General features: G+C 30.3%; 1 long non-coding RNA gene across 7 annotated transcripts; it reads left to right on the plus strand.

The window, feature by feature from the left end:
• Positions 1–1,259: 1,259 nt before the first annotated feature.
• Positions 1,260–5,498, plus strand: LOC123883699. 7 transcript variants are annotated; one of them, XR_006800398.1, is made up of 8 exons: positions 1,260–1,603; positions 1,786–2,184; positions 3,268–3,430; positions 3,900–3,947; positions 4,029–4,193; positions 4,477–4,573; positions 4,741–4,827; positions 4,935–5,498. It is a non-coding gene; the product is annotated as an uncharacterized LOC123883699 (long non-coding RNA). The 7 variants fall into 7 exon arrangements; XR_006800399.1 differs by having other exon boundaries at positions 1,797–2,184; XR_006800401.1 differs by lacking the exon at positions 1,786–2,184 and having other exon boundaries at positions 1,270–1,603; positions 4,935–5,184; positions 5,312–5,498.
• The last annotated feature ends 1,923 nt before the right edge of the window (positions 5,499–7,421 follow it).

Genomic DNA, 7,421 nt, shown 5'->3' on the forward strand with positions numbered 1-7,421 from the left:
TAAAAAATAGTTCCTAATCTCTATTAAAATCTTAATATTGTCTCTTTTAATTTATTAAATTAAATTTTTTTAAAAAAAACTAATGCATTATTTAGCATCATCATAATTGTATGCATCCTTTAACATTCCTCCAAATATAACTTACAAAGTAGAAAAGTTTAGTGACTTTCACTCTCTCTCACACTCTTTATAACCACCACCTCACATTCATTTTCTACTCATTCCTAAATCTTAACATTTGACAATTTCACTCAATCTTTGAGTTTATTTCTACATGGTGCTATATATACTAATGTTTAGTTTTTGTTATCCTACAATATTCATATGTACTAATGTTTAGTTTTTGTTCTTCATTTGTAGCTTGGAAGAAATAATTTTTCACTGCAGATAGAATGCTAATGGATGAAAAGGTCGGTATTCTCAATTACTCTTATCAAATTATTGTCATTTAAATCTTTAATTTTTTTTATCATAACAATGGTTGTAAGTAAACAATCTTATTTTTCTCATTTATTTACTGATATTGGTTGTTCTTTTGTTATCAAGAACATAGAACCAATGATAAGTTAGACAAAATATATTCCTTTCTCAAATTGTATCTAATAAAGAGTCAACTAATATTATGGAGCAAGAAAGTTGTGGAAGATTTAGAGGATTGAGATATATGATGTTTGAAGAATTTTCCAATAGTTAGATAATAAATTTATAGCATCAATATGTTTGGTGCAAGTGATTCATTTTTTTTTATAATTTTCATCTATGTTTTGAAGGAATTCACTTTCAATTCTAAATTTTAGTTCATTTAAAAAAAGAAAAGAATGTTATAACCACTATTATAACATGGGTCCATAGTCTTTATAACACTAGTGGAAAAAACACTTTATAGAAAACTTCTTAGGTCAGTTAGCGTTGCCACCTGACTTAAGAACACGTGCGGTGGCAATTCCGTAAATAAGTTCAAACGTTTTAGGTCGGTTGTGTTTTCAACTGACTTAATAGAGAATAAAAAAATAATATCAAGTCTGTTGTCGTTTAACAGACTTAAGAAACCTTCTTTGTTAAGCCAGGCTTCCCTCACCTGACCTAAGAAGTATATTTATTTTTGACAAATTAAATTATAATGTGTGGCACACGGGAATCGAACCCAGTCCCTTAATATTAAAAAAAGAATTTTTTTTTTGTCAAAGAAAAATCCTAATTTTTTTTAAAATAAAAAAAACAAAACTAACAAAGTTAAAAATTAATAAATACGATGAATCAAAAACAAAAAAGAAAGAAATTAACGATATGTAGAAAGTTTCTAGAAACAAACTGAACCCTTCTTCTTCGTGGAAGTTCAATACACAACAATCTTCTTCTTCTTCTTCTTTCTTCTTCACTGCAATTCATCACCTTTTTCACTGCACCATCATCACATTTGAACGCTTCATCACCTTCGAAATTGGTAAAGCTTGAAACCCTAACTTTCATAGAAATTCAACTGCTTCACTCAAACTTGAAAGAATGAACCGTTCCCTTCGCTGCAAACCTGGGGGTCCTGCTCCTCTAAGCGGGGACAATTCAAGAAGAATTAAGAGACGAACCGTTCCCTTCACTCATTCATGTATGTAAACTTTAAACCCTAACTTTTTATTTTATTTGTAGTGAGTTTTCAATTTGTGTTTTTTTTTTGTTGAACATTTCAATTTCTGTTGTTATTTCTATGTTTTTTTTATCATTATTATCATTATTAGACCAAAGAAATAGGATAACTTATGATACAGACCAAATTGTTCATATCCTTAGATGCATATTAGGTGTTTGATAATTTCCTAAGTGGTGTTATGTGAATCTTTGCCTGAGAGCATCCGTCGCAACGATTTCTTCACCGCAAACGATTGACTTCTTCACTGCACTGCACCTTCGTCAAAATTGAACCCTTCGTCATCTCCGAACCATTCGTAAAACTTGAACCCACCTTAACCGCTCAAAATTGAACCCTTCACTACAATCTCAGAACATCGAACACCTCACTGCCCAGAAATTGAACTCCTTCACCGAAAATTCAAACCCTTCAGTACAAATTTAAAACCCTAACTTTCATAGAAATTGAACTCCTTCAGTAAAACTAGAAAATTTGAACTGTTCCCTTCGCTGCAAACTTCGAAGGAATTGATTGCAAACTTGGAGGCTACTCATTCATATGTATGCAATCTTTAAACCCTAAGTTTTTATTTTATTTCTTGTGAGATTTCAATTTATGTTGTTATTGTTGCTATTTCTGTGTTTTTTATCATTATTATGATTATTATTTTTATTATTAGATTATTAGAGTCTAGATTGCTACAGTGGTAAGTTGCTTAGTATAATAGATTCACAATCTGTGTTAGTTGGTTAAAGAGTATACTATAGTATTTATTAGAGTCCAGATTTATTTTTGATATAATTTGTAAATTAAGACCATGGTTATAAGCATTAAATTTTGACCACGTTCAGCCCTAACTTTTGAATTTCAATTTCTGTTTCGATTTCTTTCAATTTCTATTTAGGTTTATTATTATTATTATTATTATTATTATTATTATTATTATTATTATTATTATTATTATTATTATTATTATTATTATTTTGTTTCTATATTGTTATAGTTCATCTTTCATATGAGTATTAACTCTTAATGAGATGATTTTTTTTTTGTTTTTATTCTTGTTGTAGTAATTTGTTCTGTCAGACAGTGTAGTTTATGAATCTTTCTTGTAAAGGAGCTGTGTTTACCTGCATATACACAGATTTTCACAATTTTATATTCAATATAGCTTATTGCCATTAAAACATAAGGAATTTTCTCTCTTCCAAAAATGTTGGATTTCAATTATTTAGGCCATCAATTTTTCATTGAATTTCTTACTATTAGGTTGTTTAAAGGTTTCATACTACTCATGTTGAGGGAAAATTTTGAAATGTCATGCCTTGGTTCAAACAGGGGAATAGTAAATGATTTTGTTTGATTTTTGGTGTATAATCTAACATACATATTAAAAGTAGAGCAGAATATAGGACTTAAAAATTGTACCCTTTGGTTTAGGCTATCTAATTCTAGCTCCATTTTCTCTGTGTGCCAAATAGAATCATGGTTACATAGAAAAAATACAATAGAATTAACAAGTAGCCTATTTGGTGTGAAGCTAACAAGATTTCAATCATTTTGGGTTTTATCAATCTCAACTATTATCTTTTAATTTTATGCCTTTGATGGTTATGTTCATCAATTTCTTGCTTCTTTTCTAGGATTGCTACCTTGTGTACATTCTCACTGAAATGGCTGGAACTGGAAGTACATCAAATGACTGAAATAGTGTTCACTCGGACATGTGATGCAACTCATCTTCTTGCTTAGATTCTTAGGAATCTCGATTTGAAAGCCATCCCCATTAATGGTCATGTGAGTCAGGTAATTTTGCTAGATATCTTACATTATAATTGTAATTTGTTCTAAAATTTCCTTTTTTTCCCCTTGTTATTGGAGGGCATGATGTGTTAGATGGTGTGATTCTTTAGCAGCTCCCCCCATTATTTGTGTTTGTAGGTCTGCCAATGCCGCCATGATATCTCTCATTTATATTATAATATTATAATATGTTTCTTCTAACAGCCAAAACAACTTGGATAAGTTCAAGTCCGGTGATTGTAATATTCTCCATTGTACTGACATAGCTATAGAAGGGGACTGGATATGGAGTGGTTCACTTTTGTTTAATTTATTGTTCAATTGCTTACTAATCTATAATCCTCTTAGTGATAATGTGCATAGAAGGCAATGACAGATGTCAACTGTTGTGACATATGCATTGCTGCCATTATCTTAGTTCCAATATCAATTATTAGAAGTTATTTATTTTGTTTATCATGTCACATGACAGGTATTTCCTGTTGCTCAAAAGGGATTTGTGGATTCAATCCTTTTACAAGTATGAACTCTCCCTTCTCTGGTCTTGAACTTGTTTGAGCGAGCTTGAATACCCACTTTTTCCTGTGTTCATGTTGTGCAGCGTTTGTGTGCTATAGAATTATTTTATAATCTGAGGTTCTACACAAACTTATAAGCTATGAGGTTTGGCACATCTCTCACTCTTCATTCTCAAACATAGGAAATCCACACAAAGGTTCAAGTTATTGACATCTATCTAGCTAGTCTCTTTTTAATCCACACAAAGGTAAGCTCAAATATGCCTATTTTGTCAAATAACTTAAAAAAAAAATAGTTTTGATAATAATGTCTTTCTTGTGTTTGATAACATACCTTAATTAAGATAGTAATGTGTTTGCAAATTAGTCTCATCTGATATTTAGATTTTGTTGGGTTGTTTAGTGTCATGTTATTTTGCATTTGAATTATATATCTCAATGCTACATACATATATAGACCCTTAGTAAGTTGATTAATATGTTTGATTTGTCTAACTCGTTCTCTTTTGATGTTGTTGTGTGACCGAACAGAGCTGCATTCGTTGAGGTTGTTGTCAATGTTGCACTTTTGCTACATGAAGGTGTGAAGGTCTGTGCTCAAATCAGTTCGGTTTTGCAAGAGGTCAAGGTAATGTGCTCCCAAAATTTGCCAAATCTGAAAGAACCTTGGTGTATGCTAATAAACTTGTTAGCTTCTAAATGGTAGACTAAGAGGATGCGGTGTTATTGTATTATGTTGCTCTTAATCTATGAAAGGAATTAAAATGCATTCTAACTAAAATCTCATGATTTTAGGCTGTACAAAATGCTGCTTATAAAGCTGATTGGTATGTTGTCTATATAGTATGCAATATGTCACAATCTACGGAAGTTGTTCATGAGGTAATTTTCCCCTGCTCCTACCTAAGTATTGTTGTCTCTTTTTATATAAACCCTTATGTCACAATCTATTTAAATTAGTTCACTTTTAATGAACTTTTTTTTAGCAGTGTTGGAAGAGTGAATTTCACATGTCTATATAACTGGTTATATAGAATTGGAAGAGTCTGCAACTCTGCATCAATATACTTTGTTGGAACTGAATTTTACATTGACAAAAGTATTTACTGACTAGACGTTCACATTTGATCATATTCAATTTTAGAGCCAAAAGCAACAAATAGTTATGAGTGCGACTATTATGTCATGATACACATGTTGAACATTGTATCTGCTGGTGTTGTTGGTTCATGGACCCAAGTAAGTAATATAATTTCTGTATCAAGCTGTATCAATTTATTTAATTGGTGCAAGAGAAAACAAGCTATAGTACATGACGAAATTTGGAGACAGATCTAAGTTTAAGTTTTTTATTCTTTTTGTCGAGGTACCGTTACAATTTTAATGATATGCAGTTGCCCCAACACATCAAGATATAGTAATTGTAATTGTTTTTCAAGACTTAGAATAATTCATTATTGTGTTGGTTCTCTGTGTGTTTAGAATTGTAATTAGTTTGTAGTTAGTTACTTATTTCTTCATGAGTGATATTACCCCTTAAATTAGATTTTAAATTTGTTCTTATGTAATTTAAATTGGGCAAAATAGATTACTCTCATTAGGATTGGATATTTGGTTGGCAAATGCAGAGCTACTGTATTTGCATTGGCTATTTTTTTTTTAAATTATAGTAACACTTCTTAGGTCGGGTAAACCTTTAACTGACTTAAGAAGTCAGTTTTTAAGTCAGGTCAAATCTGACTTAAGAAAGTCAAACTTCTTATGTCGCCTTTTCTTAAGTCATTGTACGGGACCGACTTAAAACATCATTTTAACCAACTTAAAAAGTATTTCTTAAGTCGGTTCAAATCTGACTTAAGAAGTCACTACTTCTTATGACTGGAATTGTTAGGTCAGGCTCGGAACCGACTTAAGAAGTCAATTCTAACCGACCTAAGAAGTGTTTTTTCCACTAGTGTAACTAAATGTGAGTATATGTTTATACTCACGTTTTTCCTCTACATTCATAGACGGTTAGATAAATTATGCAAGCATTGTGGTGAAGTTCAAATCTTCTAATTTCAGGGATACTTTAAACTTATATATTCAGACTAAATTATGTAAGCATTGTGTGAATTGTGATAATGATAATGACTTTGACATGATATTTAGCTTGCATTACTTATGACAATGTGACACATCTAAAAAAAAATCCTAATACTCATTTGTAACTTCTCCCCTTTCTTATTCTATTTAATTAATGATGATTAAAAGTAATGAATATTGAAAGGTTTAGTTTTTATTCATGGGACCTTTCATTTTCATATTGAGTTTTAATTGCATGTCATATACAATCAGTTTACGTATTTAATTGTAAATTACAATTCTATCATGCATGCATTTACTTGAAAAAAAATTATACCTACAACAAAATAATAATAATTTAGAATTTTAAAATTTTGCATATAATAAAAATATTATAATTTCACACCACTAATAATATTAACTTAGGACAACTTTCAAGTTACAAAAACTATCATCTATTTTTAATTTTGTTAAAATAGATAGTCATAATTATTTAACAATTGCTTATAATAAACAAAAAATATGATTGAAACATATATGTAGGACTTTGAGAATATGATTTAAGAGTATTTACGGCCCAAAATAAATATAGAGAGATATTTATAAGAATAATATAACATTTTTAAGCAAATAATAAGATGAGATGTTAAATTCTTCTAAAATAAACTTTCTTTTTCGGGTGTCGGGTCTCGAACCAAGTTCCTCTAGGTTGAAGATTAACTCCTCAACCAAGTGACCTCTCGGGAGACATGCAAAATAAACTTTTTTTACCTGAGCCAAATAACTGAACCTAAATTCAAATATATGAAATCATCATCCAAACTTATATATTGGCAACAAAAAGTATTTAAGGTTTATATATAGGCTAAATTGCAGTTTTGGCCCCCCACGTTTCATAATTGTGCGATTTTGGCCCCCCAAGTTTCAAATGAGCGATTTTGGCCCCCCACGTTTGCCCCCTTTTGCATTTCTTGGTCCCCCTTGACTATTTTGACCAAAAACCTGCTGACATGAAATATTTTTGACATGTGTCTTAATTGTATTGGCCAACCAAAATTATAAGAAAATTTAAGGAAAGGTCACGTGACTCTTTTTATGTTGGGATTAATTTTTTTTTTTTTTTACAAATTGTAAAAAACAACAATTAAAAGTCTTAATTTAACAATCAGATGTTAGTGCCTCTGTTGGTAGTCTTAAATCGCAATTTTGGTTAGAAAACTCTAACATCTGATTGCTAAAATTAAGGCTTTTTATTGTTGATTTTTACAAATTTTTTTAAAAAAATAAATAATTAACCCCAACAAAAAAAGAGTCACGTGACCTTTCCTTAATTTTTTTTTTTAAAAAAAAAATAATAAATTTTGGTTGGCCAATACAATTAAGACACGTGTCAAAAGTATTCGATGTCAGCA

This window comes from Trifolium pratense, linkage group LG5 (genome assembly GCF_020283565.1).
Source record: "Trifolium pratense cultivar HEN17-A07 linkage group LG5, ARS_RC_1.1, whole genome shotgun sequence".
Taxonomy (NCBI): Eukaryota; Viridiplantae; Streptophyta; class Magnoliopsida; order Fabales; family Fabaceae; genus Trifolium; species Trifolium pratense.